The 15,864-nt window shown below is 40.5% G+C and overlaps 1 protein-coding gene across 6 annotated transcripts in view; it reads right to left on the bottom strand.

Annotated features, from left to right (window-relative positions):
• Window positions 1-15,864, bottom strand: part of nrcama (neuronal cell adhesion molecule a) — a 68,412-nt gene that overhangs the window by 35,057 nt on the left and 17,491 nt on the right. For 4 of the 6 annotated variants that reach the window (XM_079816903.1, XM_079816902.1, XM_079816905.1 and 1 more), the window contains exon 2: window positions 1,647-1,718. The gene's annotated coding sequence lies outside the window, so the exon portion shown is untranslated. Of the gene's footprint in view, window positions 1-1,646; window positions 1,719-4,635; window positions 4,787-15,864 lie in introns of those variants that run through there. The other 2 variants (XM_079816904.1, XM_079816907.1) reach the window with 1 other exon arrangement.

The following is a 15,864-nucleotide window of genomic DNA, read 5'->3' as shown; positions in this document are numbered from 1 at the left end:
AAAAAGTCGGCGTGTTCCTTTAAGTCAGATTGAAGAATCACCATGCAAATAAATCACAAAATGTGTCGCAGTCCAAACAAACAAACAAAAAAAATGACAGTATTATACGTCACAAAAACAACTGCCCAGCAGCATCATGCTTATGCACATGGCACGAGATCACTGTCTATTTCTATCTGCTCTTTTACTAAACACAGCTGAGCTCTAGAGCACACGTCTGTATATCTGCTCTAACAGGGCCAGACGCTCTCAGTAATGTCTAAGCACAGCAGGGATCATCATTAGGGAAAATGTAACGTTCATTTCAAGTAAAACCTTTAAAACACCTAGCTTTAATCATAGTATCAGTGTCTGGAGCATGTTTATTCTATTGCCACTCCTTTGAACCACTATAAACTGCCCTCCTACAGCTTAGTATGCAGTCATTGCAGTGTGTGTTTTTAATGCATTAGTCATGGCAGGAATATGAAGGATTCTGGATAATCTCACATTCATCATGTTTCACTGAATTCAATCAGATGAGATTATATAAGGCTTTACTGATCCATTGGCTATTTTTGTAGGAAGTGTCTCACTTGTTGGCTAACACTGCTGACAGCCCAGTTTGTGCCCTCAGAGGCCAAATCGAACACTTTGGATGACAGAGCAACATATGCAGCTTCAACTGCAGATTCAGCACGTTAACTGATCAGCACTTTCATGTTTTTTCCCTGCAATGTGTACGTTTGATTGTACTATGTGTGCACTTCACACTTTTAGCTACTACCTTGTATCCGAATGCATTTATTATTTCGGTGTCAGATCCCTGAAAAGTAGTTACTTACTTTCTTCTGTGGAATGCAGATTGCGAAATTTTAAAAGAATCATGCCGCTAATTTCCATGCAATCGAATTGGGACTGACACATAATGACCCATAAACAGTACACCATAAAATTATTATAATTTTCATAAATAAATAGTTATTTTCAGATCGTTTTTCAATCAAATGATTTGAATGATTTCTTCACAAATTATCCAGTTCCTGTTGAACTAACCTAATTATTTAGTTACAGTGCTTCAAGTTATCATGAACTCAGATGTCCACTTTTATGATATTTATGATTATTTTGGGTCCTTTTGAAGCTTTTAAAGAACCAGTGCCAATTCTTGCAATTGAAGGAAAACAGTGGCCAGCACATTCTTTAAAATTTCTCTTTTGTAGCTCAACATGAGGATAACATTTTCATTTTTGGGCGAACTATCCCTTTAAATAATTTATTTACAAAATCTATTTTAGTGTAGAATAAAAAAAACACCCTAAATGACCAAGAACACAACTGCACAAACAACCCAAACATGGAGATCAGACATTTCACAGCTTTCAACATCATAACAATCTGTTAGCACACCGAAGTGTGCGCTTATATTAGTAAAATATGCTAATTTCTTTCGGTTCTAGTAACAGTTGGTGAAGTGAGGAGGGATGCACGTCATAAATCCAAACTTATCAATAATTCTTTTTCATCTTTTTTTTCCTTTTCATGTCTCTACTTTGTCCCTCTCTCTGTCTGAAAAGACACAGCCACTGAATTACAATCACTCCATCAAAAAGTCAGTGAAAAATCGAATCGCATACAAATGAAAAAAGAATCCAGTCACATCTTACCCGTGTAGACTGTGTGAAAGAGCAGATCCTCTCGTTCCAACCAGACGTCAGCAGCTCAGAATGGTGTGGACACTGTAAAAAACGATGCCACTGTTACAAGAAGAAGGAAATGACTGAGAAACATGTCAAACGACTGAAGGACATCATGACTAAAGGACAAAAGACTGGATCACAGATGCACCAAAAAGTGAGTAAAAAAAAAAAAAAAACACAAAATGTGTTATTCCATGCCCCACTGGGATTTCTAAACATTATTGCTTCTGTGCAAACACAAAGCCATGCTGTAGATCAGCAGAAAGACTGTCAGAGGGACCTGCTTTCATCAGCACCCCCCCTTGGCACCTCTACATCACACGTGCTGGTTCATGGTCGTGCATACATTAGTGTTCTCCCTCGAGACGCACGCATTCATTTCACATTAACAGAAACACGGCCGCTGACACAGCTTCCCCCCTCCATCTTCTGACGGGAGACGGACCACAAAGACGCTGCGAGGGAGAGCCGCGTCGCTTTACTGCATTGTTTTCTCGAATTTAAAGCAAACTGAGGAAACCTCCAGCCTCTAGTGAAGCTGTCACACACAGCTGCTGTCTCACAGAGACCAGAAAGAGGGAGACTGAGAGAGAGAGAGAGAGAGAGAGAGAGAGAGAGAGAGAGAGAGAGAGAGAGAGAGGCAATAAAACAACAACAAAAAATTCACACTAACTACCTCCCACCTCTCAGAGCTGACCTGAGGTGTTGTCATGGAGACGGGCCGCATGCCGGCACGATGGGGCGAGAAAGTGAGAGAGAGAGAGAGAGAGAGAGAGAGAAAGAGAGAGCGAGAGAGAGAGAGAGAGAGAGCGAGAGAGAAGGATGAAAGGGGTTCTGAGAGAATCCAATATCAAATGTTGAGAGACAGTATGAAAAATGTATCATCATTAACTGCATTATCAAAAATCTATCTATCTATCCATCCATCCATCCATCCATCTATCTATCCATCCATCCATCCATCCATCCGATATGTCATCAATCCTATCTATCTATCTATCTATCTATCTATCTATCTATCTATCTATCTATCTATCTATCTATCTATCTATCTATCTATCTATCTATCTATCTATCTATCTATCTATCTATCTGTCTATCTGTCTGTCTGTCTGTCTGTCTGTCTGTCTGTCTGTCTGTCTGTCTGTCTGTCTGTCTGTCTGTCTGTCTGTCTGTCTGTCTGTCTGTCTATCTATCTATCTATCTATCCATAATTTTTTTCTTGCATCCATCCATCCATCCTTCTATTCATCCATTCCCCATCCATTCATTTATACATCCATCCATCCATACAAGCATCCAACCAACTAAACTATTTATCAATCATCCATTCCTTTTTCAATCCATCCATCCATTTATCCATCCAACCATTTATCAATCATCCATTCCTTTTTTGAGTCACCCATCTATTATTCCATTTATCCATCTACCCATCCATATATCCAATTCTTGTTTTATCCATCCATCCATCCATTTCTTTTTTCATCTATCTATCTATCCATCTATCCATCCATTCATCCATCCATCCATCCATCCATCCATCCATCCATCCATCCATCCATCCATCCATCCATCCATCCTCCATCCATCATCTATCTATCTATCTATCTATCTATCTATCTATCTATCTATCTATCTATCTATCTATCTATCTATCTATCTATCTATCTATCTATCTATCTATCTATCTATCTATCTATCTATCTATCTATCTATCTATCTATCTATCTATCTATCTATCTATCTATCTATCTATCTTTTCCTTTTTCATCCATCCATCCACCCTTCTATTCATCCATTTCCCATCCATTCATGTATACATCCATCCATACATTTATCCATCCAACTAAACTATTTATCAATCATCCATTTCTTTTTCATCCACTCATCCATCCTTCCATCCATCCATCCATATATTCTTCTATTTATCCATCTACCCATCCATATATACAATTCTTGTTTTATCCATCCTTCCATGCATTTCTTTGTTTCATCCATCCATCCTTCCATTTATCCTAAACCATTAATCAACTATTTATCAATCATCCATTCCTTTTTCATACACCCACCCACCCATCCATCCATCCATACATCCATTTATCCATCCAACCATTTATCAATCATCCATTCTTTTTTTGATTCACCCATCTATTATTCCATTTATTCATCTACCCATCCATATATCCAATTCTTGTTTTATCCATCCATCCATTGCTTTTTTTCATCTATCTATCTATCTATCTATCTATCTATCTATCTATCTATCTATCTATCTATCTATCTATCTATCTATCTATCTATCTATCTATCTATCTATCTATCTATCTATCTGTCTGTCTGTCTGTCTGTCTGTCTGTCTGTCTGTCTGTCTGTCTGTCTGTCTGTCTGTCTGTCTGTCTGTCTGTCTGTCTGTCTGTCTGTCTGTCTGTCTGTCTGTCTGTCTGTCTGTCTGTCTGTCTGTCTGTCTGTCTGTCTGTCTGTCTGTCTATCTATCTATCTATCTATCTATCTATCTATCTATCTATCTATCTATCTATCTATCTATCTATCTACCAACCACAGACAGGTGCCTCCCATCATATGAAAATACATGCTGCCATAAAACCTTTTAGTTGTACACATACTGACATCAGCACAATGACTTCAGAATAAACAAATCAGCAGCACACACACACAGACAAATCTGACTGGTTTTCACAGGAAAGGTGATACCAGGTGTGTACTGTGCAATGGACAAAATGCTGTTTGTTCTACTGACTGCAGTCACAGAACCTGAGTCAAAGAGGTGAAAGGAAATAGTTTACCCTGAAGGTATAACTTTGACCCACAGGGTGTGAGAAAAAAACCCTAATAAATACTATAAAAACACACACACAATCAAATCACTGACAACAAACCACACAACAAACTAAAAAAAGGGTCATTCTGGGTTTTTTAACAGCCAGAGCACTATTACCTTGATACTGCAGTGAGTCAACAGCAGTCCTTTCCTGGTCACGGTGTAATCTCTCTAACCATTCTGTATGGCTCGTGTAGCGTGTGTGTGGCCGGTGAACGCTCTGACAGGCATCTGCCTCACACACACACACGCACGCTGCTCAACTCTCCCTGGCATCCACCCCCATGTGCCTGCCTCCTAACTCGGTGAGATTAACACACCCCTTTGTCACCGTACAAAGGGGGTTAAAGCATTTCCTGGAGCAAACCAAAAGCATCCGTAGGGACTGAGGGATGGAGAGGGGGGAAAAAGAGGCAGAGAAAGAACAATATGGAGAAAAAAAAAGATATATAGTGCAGGTAAAGTGATATTTGTACGTTTAAAGAGGTCTCAACACACGTCAGGCTCATTTAGCAGGTCTGTTTGTTCTGTCAAGTGTTTGCTGGAATGTTTCCTTTAAAAGGAACAGAATCGCAGATGTGCTGAAGATCCCAATTAACCCCAAAGGGTGTGAAATGATTGTCAAATACAAAAGCTGTGCAGAGCTTCAACACTCAACCGACAAAAGCCTCAATCATTGACTGAGGAGCCTGCAGAGAAAGATTCAGTACTGATTTCAGATCAGCTTTTCTGAACTAACAGAACACCAATCTCAATACTGGGATAAGATAAACACATTTAGACTTTATTGTCTACAATAAAAGTCACATTAAAAAGGCAGAGCTTAATGGAAACCAAGACATTCATCCTAATATAGCTCGACATGATTTTACAGCCCTCTAAGCCCATGAAACAGTCTTCAATGTTGACATAATGACTCATTTAATGGTCATTTAAAAGGTTCAGAGCATCGGTTTACATAAGGTCAACATGATTATCATTACCCATACTGCTTCCGTAATGTGACATATTTTCAAGCAACACATATTCAAAGAGCAAAATTGTATGGCGGGGTTTTATTTTACCCATCGGGAATAGATTGGACTGTGAAAAGTGGGCATTGCAAACCAAAAAAAAAAAACATTTCAGAGGAAGTTTTGATTAAACAACAGTTTTTTTATTTTAAATAGTGTGCACTGATTAATAGTGCACAATATATGACAAGAAAAATGTACTGTAGGCAGTGAACAATGCACTGCCTACAGATAACATCATATCATCAGTAAGGGGAAACCTTAGTCATGATGAAAAGCAACAACAGTAAAAAAAGATAACAAAACAAAAACAAATTTGCCACCAAGTCGTATAGTTCATTAGACTAACTGTAGGGTGATAGTGGTTGCCAAGCAACGTAGCAACTCGGTGCATTGCAGAAATCAACTGATATGCAGTCACAAGTGTGTGTGTGTGTGTGTGTGTGTGTGTGTGTGTGTGTGTGTGTGTGTGCAATTAAATAAAACTCATAAATTCAATAATTATACACAATTATAGTAGAAAATGTTTTTCTAAACTGAATACAATTCATTTTTAAAAAAACAATGGCCCTGAAAAGATTAAGAAATGTAAACTGAAATGACAAATACTACATAGTACATACCTGTACCTCTCTGTATTGTTGATTTTTGCTACCATGAACAATTATATCTCAGTAACCTAAAAGTAAGCGATCTTATCCAATAATGAATTGTGCATTTTGCCATACTGTGGCTTTTAGAGTATCATATGAGTGAGGGCATGTAGATACAGTCTAGAGTAAATATGAACAGAGAGAAAAGCGCTGATTACTTTCCCCAGCTCTCAGCTTTAATTTACCCTGTCTGAGTGTTAACATCCGTCAGACTGGGGTCCCTCACACACACACACACACACAGAGAGAGAGAGAAATGGCCGAATAGACTGAGTGCTGGAGAGCTGCACAAAAGGGCATGGAGAGGCCTTTTCACACAGCAGATTTAGCACACACCAGCTGGGCTTTCAGCACAGAGACGAGTCGCCACTGAACTCTGTCATTTCCACTTCAGCTCTGAGGACACAGTTATCCACACTAGCGGACAATACACGGACATAATTCCCACCAGACTCCCAACAGGACTAGAAAAGAAACAAAAGACCTGCTTTTCTTTGTAGCTTTTTCAGTTCATAATCCACTTGATCTTGTGTAGGACCAAGAATTTGACTGATGGATTTTTCTTTTTTATAATACATTGTATTTATTTTTTTACATTGAAATTAAATTAAACTGTTTTTTATTGTAATACATTTGAAAATGTAATTTATTCCTGTGTTGGCAAAGCTGAATATTCAGCACCACAATCTTTAGCGTCACATGATCCTTCAGAAATGATTCTAATATGCTGATTTGCTGTTCAGGAGACATTTATTATTATCAATGTTGAAAACAGTGGTGTAAAAAAATGTCAGGATTCTTTGATGAATATTAAGTATAGAAGAACAGCATTCATCTAAAATAGAAAGCATTGCATTGGCATTATGAGGAAGACAGAGAAACAAAAGAGAGATGGAGGAAGTGAACTAGAACTGTTGGCATGATGCCCCCTGGAGAGGCCACACAGTGCAATAAGAGTTATTTGATTTTTATGTTAATGATGTGGTTTGAGCAAAGGCCACATGCCAAGAGAGAGATGGGACGGTTGTACAGTTCTCGAAAATCTATCGTAAACATCTATATGCAACAAAAGCACAGTTATTTTTGAACAACTAGCATCATTAAATTGATTTGGGAAGAAAATATGTGTGTGTGTGTGTGTGTGTGTGTGTGTGTGTGTGTGTGTGTGTGTGTGTGTGTGTGTGTGTGTGTGTGTGTGTGTGTGTGTGTGTGTGTGTGTGTGTGTGTGTGTGTGTGTGTGTGTGTGTGTGTGTGTGTGTGTGTGTGTGTGTGTGTGTGTGTATATATATATATATATATATATATATATATATTTAGTATATATATATATACATACACTAAAGTAAAATCAAACATTACAAAAATATTTTATAATTTTTTTTTGTAATGTTTGATTTTAGTTTTTATTTAACTTATATAACATTTATATATATACAGTATACACATCAAATAATTATGTTATTTTTCTATTTTATTCATATTTAGACAAAACAGTATAGAGATTTCATAAAGGCTATTTATACATTTTCGGCCACAACATTAAAATGATTTTTAACACTTTTTCAAGCCAGATGTCTTCCGTTTTACCCGCTTATTCGGGTGAACGGTATATGAAAGCTCTCTCAATTCATTTTACCCGCTGATGACTTATGTGCCTTCCATTTCATTGATCTGCCTGTTTATATAAAGGTCATAGTTCTCAGAAAAACAGTCAATAAAACAGCGTTCGGCCCTCTCTGATATGGTCAGCGTGTATTGGCAATATTTTCCACACAAAGCGCTCATTACCAGGCTGATCTTTATTTGTTCTGTAATCTCGATCACCCTTGGGTTTATAAAACAAGCAATGAACAAGGACGGCAGAAATCAGCTCTTATCTCAGAACGGCAACATAGTCTCTCTTTTAAGCTCCCTTACAAGCAACGGCGATAACACGACATCATCACCATGGAGACCCACCGCGGTAACGTGGCCCGGCGACGGCGGGGCCACCACAGCGACCCCGACCCACCAGACATTAAGCCGGCACTCCGGAGAGAAACTAATCTTGTGTAGCATACAATGAGCAAGCGCGGAAAGAACAAACCAAAGCAAAGAAGCAGACACAGAGGGAGAGTCGACTGAGAGAAAGCTAATGAGAAACGTATTCTTCTTTAAAAAAAAACACGACAAGCTGGTGGTAAAAAAAAAAGAGAGTGGGAGAGATGGGGAACTACGGGGCCGTATTTCACTCTGTGAGGAGCTATACATCTGACAGATGAGAGAGTAGAGGGTCGGGAAAGGCTTGTGTGATGGCTATTATTAGGCACACTATAGGGAACAGATTTCTCCCTAAGCCAGTAACTCAGCTGATTGAGAAATCTCCTCAGAGGGACTCCCTGAGGCTCGTGAATCACACCAGACACTCTCGCCCCGTGGGCTGCAGACTGAACAGTAGCAAAGTCAAAAAAAGATGTCAGAATTGAGAAGAAAGAGAAGAATTTGAACATATCCCTTTTCACTGAGCATCCAAAGTGACATTCTTGATTCCAATTTCTTGTTTTTTAGTTTGGTGGCCAACAGGCAATAGAATTCCCTGAAATAACTGATTCTGATTGATCAATCAGTCGTCTAAAACGTTTTTGAAATGGCTACTAATGTTTTTATTTGACTGATGTCCCTTTCACAATACAAAATTGTAAAAAAAATAATAGTAATATAAAAATAATTGTATTTTATATCTGTGGCGAGGTGGACGAGCGAGAGACGTGGGAGGAGCGAGCGAGACCGGTGCGTGATTGAGAAGGGGTCCCGAGTCCTCTCATGAGGGAGCCCGGAGGCATATAAGGACGAGCAACACCAGTGAAGGACGAGAGAGGGCCAGGCCTGGATTTTACGTTGTTTTGTTTACGTTTTGTTATGTGTGTGTGTGCGGCAGTCGTCTGTGACGTTTGTTTTATTATTAAAGTCTTTTTGAATGTTCGCCGCTTCCCGCCTCCTTCTTCCCTGAACAAAGAACTGTATTATAATATCAACTAAAGTTTATATTTGAACACCATCCCTCTCAGAATACATAAAATAATATAAAAAGTACACAAAAAATGATTTTATTAATGAAAATAACCACTAGTTTATATTTGACTCTGGTCTCTTTCAGTATATAAAACACAATTTAAAGGGGTGGTAAAACATATTCTTTTGAAGTCTTGATTGTGTTTGTGGGGTGCACTGTAACATGTGTTCATGCTTCGTTTAAAAAAAATGTGCATTATTTTTCATATATTTGACCTTTACTCTACACTGCTCTGTCCCTCCTTGTAAAATGGTCTGATGGTTTCCAGGTTGTATGAAGCCAGTCCCTCAAAAATACGCAATGGGCTCAGATTGGTTAGCTGGCCCAGTGTGTTGTGATTCGCTAACCGCCTAGTGCACGTTTGTCGGAACGTATTATTAGCGTAAGTATTAGAAACAATGGCATCAATAAAACCATACCAATCTGAGCCCGAATCAGACCCAGACAATTTTAGTGAAGATGATCGAGCAAAACCTGTTCAGTCCTCAAGAGTAAAGACTGCGGATCTATAGTGATCGCTACTGAATGCCACTGTTACTTTTGTATTTCTAGAACGATTATAGCCAAATATCTGTCGCAAGAACTATTAACCCAAAACGAACACTAAACATTGGCTTTACTAGTAGCCAAATCACACACAGAACCATGTTTAGCATGCCTGTAGATAAACAATACATAAAAGCTCTAATCAAAGACTAATTTACACTAATGCCAAGTTCGCTGTTGAGATTTTAACGTTAGGTGTTTGTAACGTTAGGTGTTCGTCAGAAAATGTTAAGTATGAATGAGCATTTAACAGACTGGTTTGCAGAACAGCTTGTCATCTGTTTACTTCCTTGCTACAACGAACAATTAACCTATTACAGGAAAATACATAGACGAAAAATAAATCAGACTTACAGGTTGTGGCCCGTAAACAGCTTCTGTTTGTAAATCCAGCTTTCAGGACAAGCCGTTGTGCAAATCCTGCATTGAATGTGCCGCACGCGTCGTGCATCCACACACTGGCAACGTTTGTCTCGTGCAGCTGAGGTTGTGCAAATCCTGCATTGAACTCGCGAAGATTGTGGAAGCTTTCCTCCGTGAAATGTGCAGCGCGCGCCTCGTGCATGATTCACACTGGCAGTGTTTGTCTCGCGCAGCTGAACCGCGGCTCATGAATTGCAAATACAGATGAATATTGTCCATCATGTCACATTTTCCGGTCTTCTCCTCTGACCCCTGTCTCGTGCTTTGATTTATGATGGGCAGCATATATCTGCTGCAAATGCGACCTGTTCCCCTCTGTCTCATACACACATGCATATAACATGCTGTATGTTAAACGCACTGCAACGCACCCCCGTCCCTAGGAAGGCTGAACAAAGCAAGTACCCCAGACCTGCAATCCGGATGAAAATAACAGCGTTTCGTCGGCATTGCAGCAACGCCACTCCAGCCTACTAACCACAACAACGCAGCGATACAAAACGGCCTCACCCCCCCTTATTTACTATTCTCGGAGGAGGGGTTTATGTAAATATTGGGGCTGGTGATGTCACCAACCCTGGAGGAATGTCTGTAGTCGCCTACCGGCCGTTTGGTGTAGTCCTTAGAAATGTATTTCTTTAAAAGCAAATATCTCCCTTTGCTTTAAACTTTGAACGTTGTAACTTTGCAGATGTTGTTTATGCTCAAGCAGCAACATTACACGCTAGCTAAAGTTAGAATAGTGAAATCGTGGTTTACCACCCCTTTAATAAAACAATATAATAAATTATTTATTTTAAATAAAAAATGTAATTAAAAATAACTACTAAAGTTTATATTTGACCGCTGTCTATTTCAGAATACATAACAACATAATACAATAAAATAATATAAATACATAAAAAAAAAACTGTGAAAACCTCATCTTAATATCATTTGAACATCTCAGAGATGTATTTCAGAAAAGCAAACTGAAAATTTGCCTACATTTTCCAGATGAAAACACACATACAGTTGCACTTTTGGAAATCCAATTCATCATATTCCCACCTGATTTCAAATCTACCCGGCGCAAAACAGATCCTATACGTCCCTATCCATCATGAAATAACTCTGGCGTGTAAGTACCCCAATTCTGAAAATGTCATCGCATTTGTAATGTTTCAGCTAAGAGTCCTGCAGCGACATTCCCAAGAAGAGATTTCTCCATGACGGCTGACAACTGACAATAAATTAAGGGAATACCTTGACTCCGTACGGTGACTGTGAGAGTGTGAAGGTCCTGAATAGTATTATTCACACAGCAGAACCCCATTAATGCAGGATCACACTGCTACCTGCCAGATAATTGAATAAAATGTCAATGTTTCCTAGAAAACTGAGTTAAAACAGTGTGTGCTGAGCAGACAAACATGTTAAGGTCACAGCATAAGCGCTATCAAAATAAACAGCTCCATATAGGTTTGCATATAAAAAAGCAATTTGAAACAGTCAGCTATATCTGGCCTCTACCTGACAAAATGACAAAAGTGATTGTCCACAACAGAGCAGCATATTAGAGCCCCATTTAGCCTTATTTGTATCCAGTCAGGGTTGAGCAGGCAGCATTGTCATTTCTCTGTGCACGTCTGCGAATCTGACGCCTCTGGCAGCAACAGACACACAGAGCACACATGCAAAATGAATCTGAGTCTTGATTTCCATTATACAAAGTGGTTTTATTAAACCACAAGTGACCTGCATTCAAATTCACGTTTGTCATGTGGACAGTGCTATAAATCAAGTGCGGTGCAGTGTATTGTGCAGCAGCTCTGACATGCCTTCACGCCGATTTCATGGACACAGATGCATGAGCCAGATAAATATGCAATTTTCCTTCTATGAATATTGAATATTGAATCTTTTTAAATGGTTAACTTGAGATGCATTCAGAAAACAGCAAGCTGGTGTAAAAAACCTTTATGATGGGGGGAAAAATGAAAAAGAAATTAGTTTCATGTCTCCATACTCAGGGAAACTAGAAAAAGCCTGTTTTTATTTACCGCAACTGCAACATTCTGTCATTTCATTTTTCATAATACTGTAAACAATTGTTACTAAAAGGTATTTCTCACATTCTCAAAATTATTAATAATTTTTTTTTTTTACTCTGGGGCCAAAATATCATAACTTCCATAAAAATAAAGTGAGAATTAAATGTTACAAAAATCATCAAACATCAAACTAATGTTTCACCACCGTATTCCAACGAAAGACAGGAACTAGTCTTTCTTTGTAGAAAAAACTAAGCAAAAAAAAAAAACATTGAATAAACAAACAGTCGACTGTTGACTTCTGCTCTGATGCTCTAGAGCTCTTGAAGGTCGTCTACATAACAGATTACAGGCTTGGCATGTGAAGTAGGAAGTGAAGTGCTATTCAAACTGAGAGCAAGACCAAGCCAAAGACTCAATTCAGGAACGTCAGAGCTTTAGGATGCAAATTGCAAACTAGTTGCCTGTTCTAGCACATACTGTACCTGACTAATGAATTAAAAAGAATATGTAGCTGCCAGACAAAATTAGTAGTCTAAACTGTGATAAATTATTAATTGTTTATACCACTGGCGTTGAACTGCCCTATTATCATCCAGATTCACCAACATGGCCAGAGGTCTCATTGTGCTTTTTTATTACTCTCTCTCCCTCCCTTTACCTTAATAGCATCAATAAAAAAATCATAATCTGAGCTCTGTTAAATATATACCCTAATGATTCATCAGCTTGACAAAACTTTTAACTCCTCTTCAAGCCATGAAACTGGCTCTATTTAAGAATAGATAAACAGCAATATTGACATTAAAAAAACATTCACAAAAAAGTGTAACAGAATATTTAATGAGGCTAAAAATAGGGCAGACTTGATTTGATCTGTTGAAAATGTAATGGTTCACGAAAAGTGTAAATTTATACCAGAATGCAGCCAAACATGAATGCACTTTTGTAATATCTATCAAGATTTTCTGTTATAGCTGTTAACATAAATGTGCTATGTAATGTTTTGACTGTATTAAAGCATACAAATACCATAATATGTTTGCAAGTTCACATGCTAAGTTCAGCATCGAAAAACAATGCTACAGTAGTTACTTTATTTTTTTAAATGTGCATTCCGTGTCGGAATGTCTGTTTTTATTTTGGTCTGCCCACTGCCGATTTACCCAATAGTATTTCAACACACCGGGATGCCAGTGAAACACAGTGTATTGCAGCAATGGCAGATTCTACTCGACATAAAAAGCCATGGCATCCATCTAAAAATCTCTATGTACTATGAGCATATTAAAATGCGGATAAATCAACTCATCAACTTAGTGTGTAAGTCTACTCTACTTCCATTGTCAATTGTGCTCGCTCCTGCCGCGTGTCCTCAATCTGGCAACCCACATGAGGTTTGAGTCTGGGGGGGACGGGGGAAACAACTCTCTCCAATATTCTGAATTTGAACTGCATACCCAGTTGAACCACTTATTGTCAATATTACATACTGCACCTTTAAATGATAACCGATATTACATTACTGGATGAACTACTGGGAACATTTTAAAAAGACTGCAATAACAGTAGCCTAAAACAATGACTAAATAGCTATGACAAAACATTTTTTATTAAACCAAGCATCATGGTAAAGACCAGAATCCTTTATTGTGTGGTGTTATAATAGCTGCACAGTCATTTTGATATATTGATTTGTGATGCTCAAATCTGAGCACTATTCTAATCCTGAGGTCAATCGTCTCGGTTACGTATGTAACCCTCGTTCCCTGAGGAGGGAACGGAGACGTACGTTAGTGACTAACGAATGGGGGTTTCGCTTAGAAGCCAATCATCTTCATCGTATTCAACAGCGCCCAATGGCAGTGCCAATGCCATGGGCATGCGGAATTTGCATGCGTAACTCCGCCCCACCTCGTGGGTATATAAGGAAGTACGCTGCGAACATCGCATTATGTTACTGCTGCAGGAGCCAAGACTGAACTCCGCGTTCCAGGCAGCACAGCTGACGTGGCTAAGGAAACGTACGTCTCCGTTCCCTCCTCAGGGAACGAGGGTTACATACGTAACCGAGACGTTCCCTTTCGTTCAGTCACTACGACGTACGTTAGTGACTAACGAATGGGGGATCCTATTCAACAACGCCACTCAGCTGTCATCCAGTGCCCTGCGTAAGTGTGAGATCCTGCCACTTAAGGCCCTAGGACTCCCACTTATCACAGGAATACCAAGGTACACTGGGAAGCATATCCCAGTGAGGGAATGCCAAGATGCCTACCGTAGGGAGGACTTAGAGAATACACATATGACCCGCTGAGGGTTGCATATGGAAGATCTCTAGGGTACCAGCCGAAGGTGGATTTTTAACCCTAGGGGTGGCAGGGACTTGCCAAGGGAAAGACACCTGCTCACTGAGGAGGCTTACGGTGGGAATACTCGTGTGGGGGTCGCCGGAGGGGAACCATGCACACGGAGCACCTGGCCGGACATGAGGGTCTGGGCTCGAAAGGGCAGACTGAACTGATGTCGGCGTAAGCAGTGCTGGAGGAGCTCAGGGCTCTCGGGGAGCTCACCTGAGGAAAATATCGCACGTATCCAGTCCTTGGAGTGGAATGGCGAGCAAGCGAAGACACCTGAGCCTGGCCCATTACCGGCCACCCGTAGGGGCGAGTACATAGTCGGACACTGGCTCCACTCGGAGATTGTAGAATCTGGCGAATGTGTTGGGTGTCGCCCAGCCTGCAGCTCTGCAGATGTCTGTTAGCGAGGCGCCATGCGCTAGAGCCCAAGAGGAGGCCACACTCCGGGTGGAGTGTGCCCTCACACCAAGGGGACATGGTCGGCCTTGCTGCTGGTATGCCAAAACAATGGTGTCCACTATCCAGTGAGACAACCTCTGCTTTGAGAGAGCGCTTCCCTTCCGCTCTCCACCATAACAGACAAAGAGCTGGTCTGAGGTCCTGAAACACTGCGTCATGTCTACGTAGGCGCGGAGAGCGCGTACTGGACAGAGCAATGCCAAGGCTGGGTCTGCCTCCTCCAAAGGCAGCGCTTGCAGGTTCACCACCTGATCTCGGAACGGAGTGGTAGGAACCTTGGGCACATATCCGGGCCGGGGTCTCAGGATCACGTGAGAGTTAGCTGGCCCGAACTCAAGGCACGCTTCGTCAACCGAAAATGCTTGCAGGTCCCCGACCCTCTTAAGCGAGGCCAATGCGGTCAGCAGAGCCGTCTTCATAGACAAGAACTTAATCTCGGCCGACCGCAAAGGCTCAAAGGGAGGCCTCTGCAGAGCACTTAAGACTACTGAGAGGTCCCAAGAGGGAACGAGAGGAGAGCGAGGAGGATTCAGTCTCCTCGCCCCCCTCAGGAACCTGATGATCAGGTCGTGCTGACTTACCTTTTTGTCTCCCAGGAGATCGTGGTAGGCAGATATTGCGGCCACGTACACTTTAAGGGTGGAGGGAGACAGCCTTCGCTCCACCCCCTCCTGGAGAAACGATAGCACGGACCCGATCGGGCATTTCCAGGGGTCTTCTTGGCGGGAAGAGCACCATGTGACGAAGAGGTTCCACTTCAACGCGTAGAGACGTCGTGTAGACTCAGCTCTAGCGGAAGTGATGGTA

The sequence above is a fragment of the Gobio gobio genome, assembly GCF_949357685.1.
Source record: "Gobio gobio genome assembly, chromosome: 5".
NCBI classification, from domain to species: Eukaryota; Metazoa; Chordata; class Actinopteri; order Cypriniformes; family Gobionidae; genus Gobio; species Gobio gobio.
The sequence above is the reverse complement of the archived record's forward strand: the minus strand, read 5'-3'. Positions and strand labels throughout refer to the sequence as shown.